The 19,544-nt window shown below is 39.7% G+C and overlaps 1 non-coding gene across 1 annotated transcript; it reads right to left on the reverse strand.

Annotated features, from left to right (window-relative positions):
* Nucleotides 1-1,203: 1,203 nt before the first annotated feature.
* On the reverse strand, nucleotides 1,204-1,276 carry Trnaa-cgc (transfer RNA alanine (anticodon CGC)). Its single transcript has one exon. It is a non-coding gene; the product is annotated as a tRNA-Ala (tRNA).
* Nucleotides 1,277-19,544: the final 18,268 nt, after the last annotated feature.

The following is a 19,544-nucleotide window of genomic DNA, read 5'->3' on the forward strand; positions in this document are numbered from 1 at the left end:
TATTTGGGGACTCTTTGGCCTCACACAGTTGCTTGGAGTATTAGGCCTGCACACTTTCTTTAATCCACTGACACCATCTCCTTTGTTGCTTGTTAACATATAAGAAGATGATGTAGTACTTGCCTGAGCATTGATCTTCACTGTCTACAGCTTGGTAAAAGCCAAAGATATTAAAGAAAATAAAAACATTGGAAGCATCGTATATAAAAAGAATGAACTCACATTCACTCAAGAATATGAGAGGATAGATGGAGTTTCAGCAGACATGTGTATATCAGAACATAGCTTAGAAGTCACTGAAACTGTGCAGATTAATCTTAACAGATACAAGCTAATATCATACCAATAAGAAGAAATGGGAAGTGACTATATAAGAAGAAAAAAATGAAGTCCCAGGCCCTTCAGGTTAATGATGTTGAGTTGAACAGCTTTTAATTGCTGTGTCACAATAGTGGATTAAGAAACACACACACTGGTTGTGGTACCGACAGTTTGCAGCCTACCAGCAGGAAGTATCTTAAGCTTCATAAAGCAGATAGAAACAGTTATAATTATATTATGCAGACTTAATTTGAGACTCATTGTGGACATTTTAATGTTGATTTTGCCAGATGGCTCTGACTGAGGCCACCTAGAGTTGTTGATGTCCAGGCTTTGGTTTATTATCCACACTAAAATTCCCTACTAATTTGGAAGACTTACTGCAATAGCTATTGACAGTTTGTTTTTAGTGCAGTGATATAGCTGTAAAACAATGTTAACAATAAAATGTACTGGCCAGTTAGCTATCAATCATACAAGGTAAGTATTGTATCAATCACAGTACCTAGAGAGCAGTTATGGTAAAACGGCTTGCAGAGCGTAGATGTAGATGCTGTGAGAAATTTATAAATGAGACAGTGCTAATGAAGAATTTCATTCTTTCTTAAACATATTCCTAGAGCAGTTTGAGTTTTTCCTTCCTGTGAAACAAAGAAGGGTAAAACTGAATGGAAGAAGGATGATGGATGGATAACACTTGGGATTAAAGGAGGAGGAGGACATTAGTGTTTAACGTCCCTTCGACAACAAGGTCATTAGAGACGGAGCGCCAGCTCGGGTGAGGGAAGGATGGGGAAGGAAATCGGCCGTGCCCTTTCAAAGGAACCATCCCGACATTTGCCTGAAGCGATTTAGGGAAATCACGGAAAACCTAAATCAGGACGGCCAGAGACGGGATTGAACCGTCGTCCTCCCGAATGCGAGTCCAGTGTGCTAACCACTGCACCACCTCGCTCGGTGGGATTAAAGTTGCTTATCTTAGGAAGAGAACTTAATTCAAATACCAAAATTTAGAGAAGATTTGAAACTCCTTTATCACCAGTCATGTTGAATCCTGTACCCTGTTATTAAAAAAGTAAAATTTGTGCACTGTGCTAAAAAAATAACACACTCCAAGAATAAGGCTAAAACTGTTATGGGACATTATTAAACAAAAAATAAACAAGAAAGTGAGCCAAATTAAGATGAATCCTCAAGAAAATAGCTCTGTCAGAAATTTATATTGTTTACTTATTTAACCTGATTGGATTAGGGCTTTCAGGTCCTCTCTTACAGTAGACCAGGATTTCACACATACAGTACCCTTTTTTACATATTAGTTACCTGATGCTGCTGATGATGACAATAACAGTAATAACAGTGGCAGGTATGAAAGAATTTATAGGTGTACAAAATAGATATTCTCTGATACAGTGAGCTCTGGGGAAGAAAACTTTAAGAAGACTGCACTGGTAGAACAGTGGAAAATGAGGAAAATGTGGCTGGAAGGAAGGATGTAATGGGGTGACGAGTGTGTAAGGGACAAAGGTAATCATTATTGTCGCTTCACTAGATATGTCACTAACTGCCTTCAAACTGTTCTGTTATCACTTCCATAATGCAATGAGAGAGGTTAATCCGGAGTCTGGTTCCTGCTATTGGAAAGGACTTCAAGAAGGGGTCCAGACCTCTGCTATTGTCTGGTTTGAACCAAGCAGAGTGTGGTGAAAAGGATCTGTTCATGTTCGAGAGCATCAAGAAAACATTATTCACACAAAACATTTATTAATCAGATTGACAGGATTGTCTTCCCCAGGTGCTGGCAGCTCTGTTCGGCCAGTGCGGTGCAGACCCAGTCAGCAGGAGCAAGCACACATCATTGGCATTTCTGCTGTGTTGCGGAAGCCTCACGTGGTGGCCGTTACATCACGGCTTGATTGATGACCCCGCACGCGGCATTTGCTGTACAGCAGTGGACAGTAGCTTCTGTGGGTCGATCTGCAAAGCACTCTTGTTGCCTTTCAGTCCATCTTGAAGTACATGTCATGTACAGTCTGACCCACAGTTTCCAGTTAGGACACAGAAGCTGGCAGCATCAGTGTCGCCTGCACAACAAGCCAAGCAGCAGCAGTGGCACTCTCTCATGATGGTGAATGGTGCACGACTTCCTGCCCCTACTGGTCAAGCCTCCAGTAGTTTATCAGACTGAAAGCAGTCTCTGCACCCAGTCAGTGATGACTTGGAAGCTGATGCTGCATCTTACAATGGCAGAGCCTCTTCAGCGAGACTTGTGACTCCATAGATGATTAGGTGCACAGATGGTCAGCCGACATAGGCCCTCCTGTACCATAGGTCTGCTGCAACTGAGAGTGAAATTAAGAAAGACGTAGTATTTATGCTGGCACTCTCTGTGAGCTCTGTTAGGGTTGGGGTAGCAGGATATCATGTGTACTAGTTTTCTCATGTGGTCAACTCTCTTAGTGGCTTCAGGCTTTGATGACTTCCTCGTTCAGACACTTTTTTCTCCTGAATAGTTACGGCTGTGTTGCAGCTGGGCTTTCTTGTGACACACTGCTCTGTTGCCAGTATGTTGATATTTGTCTGTTGCCATGATGTCGTTGTGCCTCACTTGCCGAGTGGGACACCTGGCCAGTCCCATATGTTACATTCACTTCTGTTTTCACTTCAGCCTGTTCAGCATTTTCTCCTAGCTGGCAGTTTGCCAATCATTGACTCAGGCAGCTTGACTTCTGGTGTCACCAGTAAAGAACTTCAACAAATTTTCAATGTCAGCCTGCAAAGCTATTTCAGGGTGCAAATTCTCCCCCTCCCTTCAAAAAATTCCCATTAGATTTTGCAATTTGGAGTATCTCTGTTACAATCTCATTATCCACATTTCACTGTAACTCTTAGACATTGCTCAATTTAATTATCCTTCTATACCCACAAAATTGAATCACATGATTTCTTGGATTAATCCTTATTTCTTAAATGTCATACGCTTCATCCAACTCATCAAGCTATCAAAGTTATTCTCTACTTGTTGATACAAATTCCTCATAATTACAAGTTTACCTAATAGTTTAAATGTAATCTGTTACTTGTCCCTTGCTGTATTTGCAAACCAATTAATATGTATTTGGTTCACAGGTAACTCACACTGCTGTACTGACTTTTGTTTGAAACAGAAGTAGATTACAAAAATCACAATCAGAACCACTACAACATTGGCCGATATAAGCTTGTAGTTGTGATACTGTGACGATGCTTATTGCAGTATTCCTGTACGAACAGAAACATTTGCTGTACTGTAAATCTCCCTCCCTATGTTTTTACTAGTTCACTGAGTGAGCACACAATGTGAAGATTTGGGGTATTATTTAGGAAAGTTAAGTTCTGAGTCGGCAGCACTTCTAGCAACTTCGTGAGCCACTGGAACATAGGCTGTGTTCACATAAGTGTGGCTCTACCAGTGACTTTAGGGGGTAGATGAAATGTAGAACCTGCTGTGTCACAAGCTGTCCATTTATTAGTATCCCACTGTTCCATAACTCCTTTCTGGTCATTCACTTAGGTTTTTCATGTTCATAACATTTTACAGTTACTATTTCTGGCAAAAAGAAAGAAAAACTGAGTAGATGCAGTGTGTGCCCACTCTCTTGAAATGTGGATGTGGCGTTAACATTTCCCATTGACATTCACTCAATTCAGACTGTCTAAGGAACAACTGTACCTCGCATATCTGTATTCCAGTCTGTATCACTCTACTCAGACAGATTGTAAGACATTCCATCTAATCCTCTATAAGTCTTCAATCAGCATCAGACCACAGCTCTCCTGACACTCCAAAATTATTAGTACTTCCTTGGTTTGTAGGTGTTCCCCTTTCCCTGCAGTTTCCTACTTCATTGGATGGGGGTGCACTGTGAAGCACAGATACCTCACCTTCAAGCTTGCTACTGTGCTTCAAATTAATGCTTATAATCTTTCACTGAGAGTACTCATTTCTACTGTGGACATGTGATAGAATAGTGCCAAATTTCCTTTGGTTGGTCCCAGTATGTGCCATAACTCTACTGTAAATTCCATTTGCACTTTACACAGTCCCCTTAAGAATTGTTGGGGCTGGCAACAATGTAGAAACTGAGTAGTATCTCATGTTCTGTGTGCTAGTTTGGAAGTTAATTATCGCACTGGTCAGGTATTGTTCAGCACATTCTGCTCCATGTGTGATAATTGAGTAGTACGCCACTCTAACATGGATGTGGTAGCACCTGCTGCTCCCTTTATCTGTTCTATTGTGCCACACTATTGAGTGTACCAGACACAATTTTCAATAGATTCCCAACAGCATCTAACCAACCCCTCTTTTTAGGTATTATGGTTGTTGGTACCAGGTCCATCATTTGGAACAGCTGTTCTCTTAGTTTTCCATATGAAAACTGTAAACCCCTGTATTCCCTTATACTTTGGTTACTACATCTTCCTTTTGTGCCTCTTGATGCATCTTGCGATATACACACTTCATTCCTAACTTCCCATGCATTGAAAGTTAGTCTAAGTACCCACTGGCGGTTTGTCAGTAGAACATCCAGTTGCCTGGAGGGCAGTACTCCCGAATCCAAGGACTGGGTCTGCAGTGCAGTTGCTACTCTCCTTCCGGCGAGGTGCAGTATAAGCGCTGGGCCTACATTATGTTATTCCACCTGAGAGAAAGGAACCTTTACCGGTTCTCCTCCCTCCAGAAAAAGGCGAGGTTAATTGGAAAAACTATAGAACTCTCAAATAGAAAAGTAGTATTGAATCTATCCCTTAAGATACAATATAAACAAACACCCCAAACATACTACAAATAATACTACATCAAAAATTGCAGCACTTCCCAATATCCTGGGTAAAAACAGAGGCAGTAAAATATAATCAAATGGTAATCTCAAATCGTATCTATCAAAGCAGTTGAGAACATAAGTCAGATCGGACATATTTCATTCAAAAGTTGTCTGTTCCTTCTTCACTTTCATAAATTTTGTATTCTGTAGTTCAGATATGATTGTACTTGTGGAAATGCATCCATGGCTCCCTTAAACAGCTTAATTCACCGCACATGGATAATCAAATTTTCTTTTGGCATCCGTATCTTAACATTGATGGTTGATGTCATGTTCACCACTTGGTAAGGTCCGTGATATTGAGTCATGAATTTCTTTGTTCTGCCTGAAGGCGTGTACAAGGTTGTGACCAACAGCCACTGGCCAACCCTATATTGTGTCAACTTCCCTACACATTGTTTTATCCACTCCGGGTGCTCTAAAGATGGGCCATTTCACTTGTTGCCAAAGTCTTGTAAGGTTTTTGCAAATTTTTTCACCGAGTCAGTTCCAAGTCCTGATTTCTTCACTTTGAAAAGTGAAGGTATTTTTCTCCCATATATTACCCCATATGGCAAAAGGCCGTATGACTTTTGGAACTGTATGCAGTGGTTACATAACTTAGGTACACATCCCAATTGTTGTGGTTATTATTAACATCTTCAAAATCATGCGATGAACTCATTCTGTTCTTCCATGACCTGAGGGTGAAAAGGACTTGTCCACAACTTGCGAAAGTGGAGTTGTCTACACAATTGTGTCATCAGATCCCATGTAAAATTAGTGCCCTGATCGTGATTATAAGCCGGAATGCCAAATGTGAGCAACCAAGAGTTAATCATTGCTGGGGCAACTGTACTCACTTGTTGGTCAGGGATTGCAGTCATCATGATATATTGTGAGAAATTGTCTATCATGCTACATATTTACTGCTGGAGTCCTATTAAAATAGCCTACAATACCTACACCTAGCATTTGAAATGGTTGAGACACATCTGGTAGCCTTTTTATTGGAACCTGTTGGTGCCTGAGATCTGCCTGCTGTGTACATGGTTCACAGTTCCAGACATTTTGTTTCCCGGCCCTCCACCAAAAGTTCTCTTCTAGCTGCCTGTCAGTTACTTTCCGCTCACTGTGGCCTGCCAACAGATGGTTATGTGAGTTTCAAAATTTTGCTCCAAAATGCCACAGATACCACCACTCTTAGTCCACACTTTGTTGTTTTGCACAATTAATCATCATGCATGACAAACTGCAGTTGCAACTTGAATATATGACAGTCTACGTCAGCTGCCTGGGTCTTCTCTTCTGCCAACAAACTGCAATGGTATGCCTCTTTCGCGGCTCGTGCACTACTTTGTAATTGGATTTGCTCAATCATAGCCCCCCCTCCCCTTGTCACACCATTTTACTGTGGTGTGATCTGTCACTACTTTAAACTTTTGGTCATATAAATAGCACTGAAAGTAAGAGCTACCATAGATAACTGCCAACATTTCCTTCTCAGTCATGGAATAATTTCGTTCTGCTTTGTGCAGCTGCTGGGATGCATGTGTTACAAGATGTTCTCTGTTATCTATACTCTGGCTAAGGACACAATCAACTGTTATATTGTTCATTTCACAAGACGGAATGAATTATTTTTGAAGTTTGGAAATATCAAAACTGGACCTGATGTTTATTCCTGTTTCAAAGTATTGAACTCTGTTTGATACATGGTAGACAATTCAAATTTTGCTCCTTTTCATACCAAATGATTAAAAGGCTGATTAGTTTCAGTGAAGTTCTTCATAAATTTATGATAACAATTACAGACATGAAAATAAGATTTGCAGTTGTTTAACTGTTTGTGGTGGCAAGAAGTTCTGAACTTCTGAGCACAATCTTGGATCCTTTCTCACTACTTCCTGTATTATTACATGCCCAAGACAATTTACTTATGTTGCTGTGAAATCACATTTATGTATGCTCAGTGTTAGTCGTGTTGTCCTTAGCCTTTGAACACTTCCTCCAGCTGTCATATATTCTCTTCCGTTCCTCTGAAAGGACGATGATGTCATCAAGATACAGCATACAGTATTCCAGCTTTAGTTTTCTAAGTACCATTTTCAATAATCTCTGAAAAGTGGCAGGTGTATTCTTGAGCCCAAATGGCATTCGACAATACTGAAAATGACCCAATGGGCGGTAAAATGTGTCTGCAGCCAATCTTCCAGCACTACCTCCAATTGATGATAACTACTCTTCAAATCCATGGTGGAGAAATATTTACACTGATGCAAGTTCTCCAGAGACTTTGTTTTTCAGTATGGGATATGCTTTGATGGTGGTTCAGGCATTAAGGTATCAGTAGTCATAGCAAAATCTGTACTTCCTAGTACCATCTGGTGATTTCTTTGGGACCAAAATGATAGGTGCTCCCCCCAGACTATCACTATATTCAATAATACCATATGCTAGCTATTGGTCCATAAATTCTTCCATTATTGGTTGCATACATTTCAGAGTTCTGTATGGTTTCTTACAAACTGGAGCATTATTCCCTGTTTTTATGTTGTGCTGCATGATTGTTTTTGCTGGTGACGGACGACTCGAATTACATAAATGGTGTACTGCAGCAGCAAAGTATCCATCACTTTCCTGTCGTTCCCTTTTAAACTTTTTGCTGTTTTTGTAATGTAGAAGTGTTGACAGTTGTTTGTGGCAGAGGTCCTCAGATGACCTTTCTACATCATCTTCCTCAAAAACATCCAAACAGTGTTCCATCTCTGCATATATTTTTGCAGTCTTGTGTTCTGCTGGGAATGCTGGCCGGTGGATGAGGCACTCCCACTCCTGTTTAGCTACCAGTTATTTGGATGTTGCCTGAATCATACTGTCTTTCAGCAACAGCACCCTGTGGCCTCCTTCCCCACATTCATAACATTTCAGCTGATGACATTGCTTTCAAATGCCCGTATCTATAACACTTCACCAAAGAGGAGAAAGCACAGCAATCACACTGCCTCCGTGTAGCAATGTCAGTTTCCTCTATTTGCATGGCAACCCCAATGATGGTGGATAAATCAGTTGGGTTCTCCTTTCTGATACTCCCTGACATGTCAATAGAAACATCACTGACAAACACATCCTGAGCCATATTCTCTACCTCACATAGGATGACTCTGTCGACCTCCATATTGTGCATTAACTTGTATGTTTGTGAATTCAATTTTCTAACTTTGTTGGACTGATTCACTGTGTTCTGCAACAATCCACTGAGTTTCTCTCCAAATAACCTTGCACTGTTCTTTTTCCAATAGCGCTGGATGAGACCATTTGCCAATTCAAATGTTGAAGCCTTACTAAGAGTCCTATGCTATATAACATATGTTTTCATGTTACCTACTAAGCACAATTTACCCATATTCAAGGCTGTTTCCTGCCCACCAGTGGCTTCCCATTCCTCTAACCTGTTACACAATCCCTCATTGTCCTGTTCCTGTAGGGCTCTAGTCTCTAACAATGGGCTGTTTCCCCTTCAGGGCTTCCACTGATATGCATGTGTCTTTCTTTGACGGTATTGCAAGTAACGTGCTTTACATAGCGGTTTTCATGGCTTCAGTTGTCTATACCCCTGAAGTAATGAATCTCTGTTTCATTTGTGGTTCAGTTGTGATTGTAGGTAATATGAAGTACCGAATCAGGTTTGGCTGGGATAGTGGGATCAGCTGCTGCTTTTAATTTACCTATACCAAAACCACATAGGTTTTTCTATAGGACTGTTGGCCTGTGTCTGTTGTCAGTTAATATATTGGAATGCCTGAGTTTAGCGTTTCTCACAGCTTGACTGACTCTGTTCCACTTCTGCTTGTAAACAATATGATTTTCGGCTCTAGGGCATAGTTTGCATGCTCGATGTGCAGCATCTCTGAGATTCATGATCTATTTTAGTTCATCAGTAAGCCAAAATGCAGGTTTCCTTTTTACTTATCCAGTTTTAGGGGAGCGTATTTGTCATATAGTTGAATAAGTTTGTTAGCTAATCCATGAAGGTTTTTATTTATGTCTGAGAAGGAAACAAAAGTTGTCTCCCAAGCTATTTCTTGCACATCAGTTGCAAGATCAGAAAAATTAATGTGTTTGAAGTCTTGGTATTTAGTCAGTTGTGGTTTCTTTCTTGGACATTCTAGTGACTATGTCATGAAAATTATGTCATGAATAGACATGCCAGGAGCAGATTTTTGAGAGGTACGATTAACTCTCTTTGGGGATTTGGTTCCAAATGTATTTGACAGTGTGACTAATGGTTATGTGAGGGGTAGGAATAAGCATAAGTAGCATTACATTTGAAGAAAAAAGCATCCACTTAAATTTAACACTAAAAGGACTGTTGAATAGAAAATTTATGTTAGTCTCACCAGCTATAATTATGTGCTTGATGTTGATCCATGACTTGAGAGAGCAGTTTCAAAGCAGGCAAGGCTGCCTGTTTCAGAAGGTTTGTGGAGGACACATATTAGGCACTTACTGTTAAAGAGATTTGATCTCTATGAACTTATGTCCCACTTGTTTATCTTTATTATTGTTGAATGTGTGTAGCAATGGTGATAAATCAGAACATATGAACGCCCCTGTTCCACCTCCCTCATTTGTTACAACTGTCATGTCTTATAAAGATGTAGCCATTTAGATTTACTGAACTTGTGAAAATACTTGGTTTGAGTGAGCTCTCACACAGAAGTATTATAGGGATGTCTGTCTCCTGAAAAATGTGACTGAACTCATTGAGATGAGGTGGCATAGATTAGACATTTGTGCGTGTGAAATGGATCTTGTGTTTAGGTGCAGAATATGCAAGGATGCCACTGATGGATACATCCAACTCTAGGTCAGTGCTGTCAACAGAACAAAGCATAAGGAATGCACTTGGGCAGGACAGGGCATGTTCCAGGAAGTGGAAGACTAATGTAGTAGAGTAACTGGCAAAGTAAATAAGAAACAGTAGTAAAGAAGAAGGATTTAGTAATGAAACGAAACAAAACAGTTAACACATTACTTATCTTATGTGTAACTGTCGTCTACAATAACAATATAAATGCACAAACAAGTGGTGGCAAGAGTTGATATGTTCTTAGCTCCTAAAGCATAATCTTTTGGGTTAATTTGCATTGTAAACTGATTTTTTTCCATTTTTGGCCTTCAGCCTCATCCTCCCATCATTTGTCCATACATTTTGTAGCCCAGATCTTTGAATGGCGTTGTTCAAAATGTTTAGTCTCTCCAAGGTGAGATCCTCTCATACTGTCTTTTCATGTTTCTTCTTCACTCAAATGATTTCAGATCTTTACCTGTATGACACAAACTTCATGACTATTGCTCTAGGTTTTGTGAATCCTGCTGTCCTACATTCAACTCTGTGACTTCTGTTAATGCCATTGTCACTTCCAGGCCTATGTTGTCACAGGCAATGTTCATCACTAATTCATCTGTATTCTCTTTGCTGGTCTCTAAAATCCTGAACAGTCTAAGATTATTGCATCTCTGATACTGTTCAAGCTCACCAGACTTCTCAACCAGTTTCTATTTGAGCAATTGTGCCCTGTGCTCATTTCCTTTTAATGATTTGTTCAGTGCACATATCTAGTGACTGCATCAGTGAAGGTCTGGACAATGAGCCCGAGCATGTCCAGTGCTTGTTGCATGGCACTAACCTCAGCCTTGATAAGTGGGATATCGTCAGTGATGTTAGGCAATGTGACTGCAGCTCCCGGTGTTGGCTCAACCCCAGTGTTCTTGCCGGCCTGACCATTGATAGTTCTCCACATTGATCAGTGGTTTTCCATTTTAAGAGCAGATTCATGTAACAGATACTCAAATTGAAATGCTTATGTGACACTAGACACATTGCAGCCCATGTTTACTACATTCTGTTGTCATGTTTTAATGCACAGTATAGGAAGATTTTGTTACAGGAAGCTAGTGAATAGGTAGGATCAAAAGGCAGAATCGTCAAATTATGTGCCAGATGGTCATGTGGTGTGAGAACCCAAGAGGAACAGCGGCTATGGGATATCTTTAGAAGACATTCAGTAAACAAGTTGCCTCCAGTAGAGCTAGGGAAAGTGATCACAGACATTTCTTGCTGAAATCCACTGTTTGGTAATACCAGCACATCTTTAAGTGTGAAGTTTCATTTACTGTAATCCACTGTGCACCTTATTGGGGTCAAATCTGCACTTACTGCAAGACTACATTTTACCACTGACCTTAATACACATTACAACTCACCACTTCATCATATGAATGTTGAGTGTTTAGAACAGCCTGCTTAATAATATCTTCAAATTTCAGGTAAACTTGCAAGCTGAACTAGCACATATATAAAATAGAAAGAAAGTTCCATATGGGAAAAATATATTAAAAACAAAGATTCCAAGACTTACCAAGCAGGAAAGTGCCGGCAGACAGGCACAATGAACAAAACACACAAACACACACACAGAATTACTAGCTTTCACAACCGGTGGCTGCTTCGTCAGGAAAGAGGGAAGGAGAGGGAAAGACGAAAGGATGTGGGTTTTAAGGGAGAGGGTAAGGAGTCATTCCAATCCCGGGAGCAGAAAGACTTACCTTAGGGGGAAAAAAGGATAGGTATATACTCGCGCACACACACATATCCATCCATTCATACACAGACACAAGCAGACATATTTAAAGGCAAAGAGTATGGGCAGAGATGTAAGTCGAGGCGGAAGTGTGGAGGCAAAGATGATGTTGAATGACAGGTGAGGTATGAGTGGCGGCAACTTGAAATAAGCAGAGATTGAGGCCTGGTGGATAATGAGAAGAGAGGATATATTGAAGGGCAAGTTCCCATCTCCGGAGTTTGGATGGGTTGGTGTTGGTGGGAAGTATCCAGATAACTCGGACGGTGTAACATTGTGCCAAGATGTGCTGGCCATGCACCAAGGCATGTTTAGCCACAGGGTGATCCTCATTACCAACAAACACTGTCTGCCTGTGTCCATTCATGCGAATGGACAGTTTGTTGCTGGTCGTTCCCACATAGAAAGCGTCACAGTGTAGGCAGGTCAGTTGGTAAATCACGTGGGTGCTTTCACACGTGGCTCTGCCTTTGATCGTGTACACCTTCCGGGTTACAGGACAGGCGTAGGTGGTGGTGAGAGGGTGCATAGGATAGGTTTTACACCGGGGGCGGTTACAAGGGTAGGAGCCAGAGGGTAGGGAAGGTGGTTTGGGGATTTCATAGGGATGAACCAAGAGGTTACGAAGGTTAGGTGGACGGTGGAAAGGCACTGTTTGTGGAGTGGGGAGGATTTCATGAGGGATACTTCCTAAAATCCTGCCCCAAAATGAGATCCATATATATATATTACAAACAAAGATTCCAAGACTTACCAAGCAGGAAAGCGCCGGTAGATAGGCACAATGAATAAAACACACAAACACACACACAGAATTTCGAGCTTTCGCAACCGGCACATCTGAACTATTTAGTGGGACCCTTCAGTTCTCAACCATATGGAGCATGTCCAGGAAGTCACAGCCTAGTTTGTCACAGAACTTTCAAAGTCTCTGGTTTGGTCCTTCCACTTGACTCATAACCAAAGGGCCACAATTGGTTCTTGGGACAATGCTGCAAACTGTGAGCTTTGTTGAAACTTTGGTCTTCACAACCTTCTCTACCAGTCACTGGAATGACCCAAAAGTGAGATCAGTGATTGTTCTGATGTGTGTCACAATCTGTAGTTGGTTGCACCCTGTTTCTTCAATGGCTGCTCGACTAGCCTCTTCAACGTTGAATGAGGCCCCCAGGCATACACACTGAGTGAACCTGGTGTACTTTCCTGTCACTTGCTATCATTTCCCTAAGGGTACCATAATTTACAGTATATTTGAACTGCCGGCAATTAATAGACCTCTACACTTCTGTGTTTGCCTCCTCCTGACTCTGGACAGAACAAGTTTTCTAAAACAGGTGAAGTAAGTGTGATTGGCTCAGTTTCAATTTCAGTGAAAAAGAGCATCTCAAACTTGTTCGTTAGGGGGATCGGTACAACACCCTGAGTTCTCCCTGGTCCCCATCCAGCCTGTACAGGACACCTAGATCTACCATTGGCATGGCATCCAAAGTGAATTGGACGACTAATGACAGATCCTTGGGAGAGGATAGTACCTGAGGTACCTCTTGTACAGGTATCACAGTTACACAGTTCTCAGAAGCTCTTCCAACACACCGATTCAAAGCAGTTACCAATCATTTGACAGTAGTCAGAGCAATTTCCAGCTGCTTATGAATATCAGCCTCAAATTCTCAACTTACTCACACATTACTAATGCAGTGCCCCTTGCCCATTATTCTCATTACTCACTGCATTTTGCTGATTCCCATAACAGTTCAAGCCTGCTGTGCATCTGCACTGAAGAGATCATTGGCCATCTCACCTTAATTCTGTTCTTTCAGACCTGTCCAAAAGAACAGACAACATTCTTTGATCCAGCAACTATTATGAATTAAGACACCAAGGAATTACAGACATTGGCTGTGAGTGGACATTGATTGAAATCAATTCAAGTTGAAGCTGCATGTGAAATTGTTTCAGCGAAACTGAGTATCAGGGGTGGGCATAAAATTACAACTGGATACATCTATCACCCACCAGACTCATCTTCTGATGGAATTGAAAACTTTGGAGAATACCTCAGTTCACTTGTATGTAAGTTCCCAAATCATAGTGGAATCATTGGTGGAGACTTTACTCATCGAACAATTAAGTGGGAAAATTACAGTTTTGTTAGTGGTGGGTGTGATAAAGACATCCCGTGAACCTTTACTACATGTCTTCTCTGAAAACCATCTAGAATAGATATTTGGGAACCCTCTTCCTGATGGAAATATTTTGGATCCAATGTCAACAAATAAACCTGACATCATTGAGGATGTAGACATCAAAACTGTGATCAGAGACCATGATGCTGTTGTGGCGACAGTGATTACCAAAATACAAACGACGGTTAAAAGAAACAGAAAGATATACATGTTCAGTAAGCTAGATAAAAATTAGTAGTGTCGTATCTCAATGAGGAACCTGCAACTTTCAGCACAGGGCAGGAGAATATAGAGGACTTCAAGCTCAAGTTTAAAAGAATAGTTGACCTTGCACTGGGTAGATATGTACCCAGTAGAAGAGTTGATAATGTGAGGGAATCTCCATGGTGTAGAGTCACTGTAAAGAAACTTGTAAAGAACAGAAATGACTGTGTAATAGGTGTAAAACAAAGCATAGTGCTATAGGTAGAGAGATGTTGAATGAACATATTTTATTGTCAAGAGAGCAATGATGATCCCTTCATTGACTACTGCAGCAGAATATTGTCAAATGACATTTCACAGAAACAAAAGAAATTCTGGTCATATGTAAAGATATTAGGGGCACCAAAGTTAGTGTCCAGTCCCTAGCAATTAAGACAGGGACTGAAACTGAGGGGAGCAATGCAAAAGTTGAAATGCTTAACTCAATTTTCTGTTGTTCCTTAACAGAGGAAAACCTGGGAGAACTGCCCCAATTTAGTCCTTTCACCACTGAAAAGATGAATGAAATAAGTATTAGTGTCAGTGGGTTGAGAAACAGCTGAAATAATTGAAACTGGAAAAAACTTGAGGGCTCAATGGAACCCCTGTCAGATTCTATACTGACTCTACAGCTGCGTTAGCCCCTCCTCTAACTATAATCTATTGTAGATCCCTCAAACAAAAAACCATGCCCAGTTCTTGCAAAAAGGCACAGGTCACAGTGATCTACAAGAAGGGTAGTAGAAGTGATCCAAAAAATTACCATCCAATATCCTTGAGATGAGTTTGCTGTGGAATCTCTGAACATATTCTGAACTCAAACACAGGGAGATATCTTGAACAAAATGACCTCCTCAACACCAACCAGCATGGATTTCAAAAACATCAGTCATGTGAAACCCAACTCACACATTTCTCACATGACATATTGAAAGCTTTTGATCAAGCTTTAGGGTGTGCCCCAGGGAAATGTGTTGGGAACCTTGCTGTTCATGTCATATATTAATGACCTTGTAGACAGTATTAATAGTAAAATCAAGCTTTTTGCATATGATGCAGTTATCTTTAATGAAGTACTATCTGAAAGAAGCTGCATAAATATTCTTGATAAGATTTCAAAGTGGTGCAGATATTGCCAATTTGCTTTAAATGTTCAAAATCTAAAATTTTGCACTTCAGAAAATGAAAAATATGTTGTATCCTCTGACTATAATATCAATGAGTCACTACTGGAATCAGTCAAGACATACAAACACCTGGGTATAACTCTCTGTTGGGATATGAAATGAAATGGTTACATAGATTCAGTCATGGGTAAAGCAGGTGGTAGACCAGTTTTTTGGTAGAATACTGGGGAAGTGCAAGCAATCTACGAAGCAGATTGCTTAAAAATCACTCGTGTGACTGATTCTAGAATATTGCTCAAGTGTGTGGGACCCATACCAGATAGTACTAACAGGGGGTATTGAACATATACATAGAAGGGCAGCACAAATGGTCACAGGTTTGTCTAATCCATGGAAGAGTGTCACAGACATACTGAAGGAACTAAACTGGAAGACTCTTGAAGACAGACATAAACTATCCTGAGAAAGTCTACTAACAAAGTTTTAAGAACTGGCTATAAGTGACTGCTCCAGGAATATACTACAAACCCTGCTTATCCCTCACAGAGGGACTGTCAAGATAACATTATAATAATTACTACATGCACAGAGGCATTCAAACAATCATTCTTCCTGCACACTGTGCATGAATGGAACAGGCAGAAATCGTAATAATTGGTAAAATAGGACGTACCCTCTGCCATGCACCTCACGGTGGTTTGCAAAGTATAGATGCAGATGTAGGCAGGAGTCATGCTACGGTAGTCTGTGCAGCTGCAATGACCACTGTGTCCAGATGGCTCAGTGACCAGAACATCTGCCTAGTTAGCAGGAGAGCCAGTTCCGAACCTTGGTCTGGCACAAATTTTCAAATTTCCCCTTTGATTTCAATCAATGCCCACCTCCAGTCAATGTCTGTAATACTTTTGTGTCAGAAAATTAAAAACTTACCTCATTAGCCATTCTTTTTACAAATTATCTGAACTTAATTAGGTATGCATTATGGACTGATGAGCTGCAACTGTCATTTAGATTGATGATTTACATGAGTATAAATATGCAATCAGCCACTTTTTTCAATATTAGATATAACTTATTGTACCATTAACTAGTTTTTGAGTCACTGCACGCTCATCATCTAGCGAGGTGTCACAGAAAGATGATATTGTGGACCAAGTGAAGCTAGATGCTGTGATGATGGGGCTGATAAAAAATGATGGAAATGTAGTAATCAGTAATGAAACGTTTATGAAATGAAAATGTTGTAATGTTTTGGGTACTTACAACACACTGCCTTGTGGTACCCATTCACAAAAAATACTTTATCAGGTTTAGACACAACTAAAATCCCAAGAAAGTGGCTGGTTGCATGTTTACACCCAGATAAATCTCAATTATCTGGATTTCTAGATTCAGGGATTGAAAAATTCTGTTAGCTACATGTCAGGTAGAAGCATTTATTATTAAGTCAAATGGTAAGTAGCGATAGACTTTAAATAGAACTCAGTTTTTACAGACGTAGATAAATATTTTCTTTGAAAAATATTATTGAAACTAATCAAATATGAAGCTGCTAATAGCAGATAAACAGCAGCTAAATAGAATAACTGAGGAGGAAGTAGTAGTTTTGAAGTAGCAGCTTTCTTTCTAATTTACTCAGTTAAATTTAGATGGCTTAACATTAAGCAATATAGTGATCACTTATTGTCAATACACTTTACAGAGTACCTTGACTCATTCCGTATAACTGAAGTTTCTTTTTCATGAAGTCTACAGAACATGATGGCTGGATAAAAGAATGACAACCAAGTGTTAACCTTGATTAAATTGTAGAAAAGGAATAGCTAACTTCAAATACGATGTTGATAACAACAATATTTGTAATATTGTGATTGTATACTACCAAATGTAAAATGCATCAAATGTAAAATTTATTAATACAAACAAACCATTAGTTTTTAAATTTATAAACTGACGTATTCAGAAGAATAATCTATATGATGTACTGAAACTGTATTATTTCTAGGGATTGTATTTGATTATACGATGTTGAATAAATATTATTATTATTATTATTATTATTATTATTATTATTATTATTATTAAATTGAATGGCAGTTATACAAGATGAAATAGTGCAGTTGGAAGAATGACAGCTATATCGGGTAACTGTATTACAGTTAGAGTCACTACCTGATTTCATTCCTACTCTAAACAGTAGTCTCTGTGGTTAATGACCTCATCTTTGGTGAGATATTACACAAAACAAAAACAAGTGAAAGATTCAGCACTTTTTTCTTTTTCTTTTTTTCAGATTGGTTTGATGTGGCCTGCCACAAATTCCTCTCCTTTGCTAACCTCTTTATCTCAGAGTAGCACTTGCAATCTATGTCCTCAATTATTTGCTGGATGTATTCCAATCTCTGTCTTCCACTATACTTTTTGCCATCAACAGCTCCCTATAGTACTATGGAAGTCATTCCCTGATGCCTTAACGGATGTTCTATCACCCTGTCTCTTCTCCTTCTCAGTGTTTTCCACATTTTCCTTCCCTCTCCGACTCTGCTCAGAACTTCCTCATTCCTTACCTTATCTTATTCTGTTCTAATTTCACCACCATACAATACTGTGCTCCAGATGTACAGTCTCAGAAATTTTTTCCTCAAATTAAGGCCTAAGCTTGACACTAGTAGACTTCTCTTGGGCAGGAACGCCCTTTTTGCCAGTGCTAGTCTGCTTTTGATGTCCTCCTTGCTTTATCTGTCATTGGTTATTTTGTTGGCTAGGTAGCAGAATTCCTTAACTTCATCTTCTTTAAGACCATCAATTGTGATGTTAAGTTTCTCACTGTTCTCATTTCAGCTACTTCTTATTAATTTCATCTTTCTTCAATTTACTCTCAATCTGTATTCTGTACTTATTAGGATGTTCATTCAATTCAGCATATCATGTAATTCTTCTTCACTTTCACTCAGGATAGCAATGTCAACAGCGAATTGTACCATTGATTTCCTTTCACCCTGAACTTTAATTCCACTCCTGAACCTTTCATTTATTTGCATCATTGCTTCTTTGATATACAGATTGAACAGTAGGGGGAAAGACCATGTCCTTGTTTAGCACCCTTTTTAGTCTGAGCACTTCATTCTTGGTTGTCCACTCTTATTATTCTGTCTAGACCCTTGTCATACTGTATATTACCCATCTTTCCCTATAGCTTACCCCTATTTTTCTTAGAATTTCGAACATCTTGCACCATTTTACATTGTCGAGTGCTTTTTTCAGATCGACAAATCCTATGAATGTGTCTTGATTTTTCTTTAGTCTTGCTTTCATTATCAACTGTAATGTCAGAATTGCCTCCTGGGTGGCTTTACCTTTTCTGAAGCCAATCATTTAGCATATCCTCAATTTTCTTTTCCAGTGTTCTCTATATTATCCTTTTTAGCAACTTGGATGCATGAGCTGTTAAGCTCATTGTGCAATAATTCTTGCACTTGTCAACTCTTGCAATCTTCAGAATTGTGTGGATGATATTTTTCCAAAAGTCAAATGGTGTGTCGTCAGACTCATTCATTCTACACACCAATGTGAAAGTTGTTTTGTTGCCACTTCCCCAATTATTTTAGAAATTCTGCTGGAATGTTATCCACCCCTTCTGCCTAATTTGATATTAAGTCCTCCAAAGCTCTCTTAAATTCTATTTCTAATATTGGATCCCCTATCTCTTCTAAATCACTTCCTGTTTCTTCTTCTATCACATCAGACAAATCTTCCCCCTCATAGAGGCCTCCAATGTAATCTTTCCACCTATCCGCCCTCTCCTCTGCACTTAACAGCAGAATTCCCATTGCACTCTTTATGCTACCACCCTTGCTTTTAATGTCACTGAAGGTTGTTTTGACTTTCTTATATGCTGAGTCAGTCCTTCCGACAATCATTTCTTTTTCAGTTTCTTCACATTTTTCATGCAAGCATTTCATCTTAGCTTTCCTGCACTTCCTATTTATTTCGTTCCTCAGCAACTTATATTTCTGTATTCCTGAATTTCCCTGAACATTTTTGTACTTCCTTCTTTCATCGATTAACTGAAGTATTGCTTCTGTTACCCATGGTTTCTCTGCACTTATCTTCTTTGTACCTATGTTTTTCTTTCTAACTTCTGTGATTGCCCTATTTAGAGATGTTCATTCC

The sequence above is a fragment of the Schistocerca gregaria genome, chromosome 4, assembly GCF_023897955.1.
Source record: "Schistocerca gregaria isolate iqSchGreg1 chromosome 4, iqSchGreg1.2, whole genome shotgun sequence".
In the NCBI taxonomy this organism is placed as follows: Eukaryota; Metazoa; Arthropoda; class Insecta; order Orthoptera; family Acrididae; genus Schistocerca; species Schistocerca gregaria.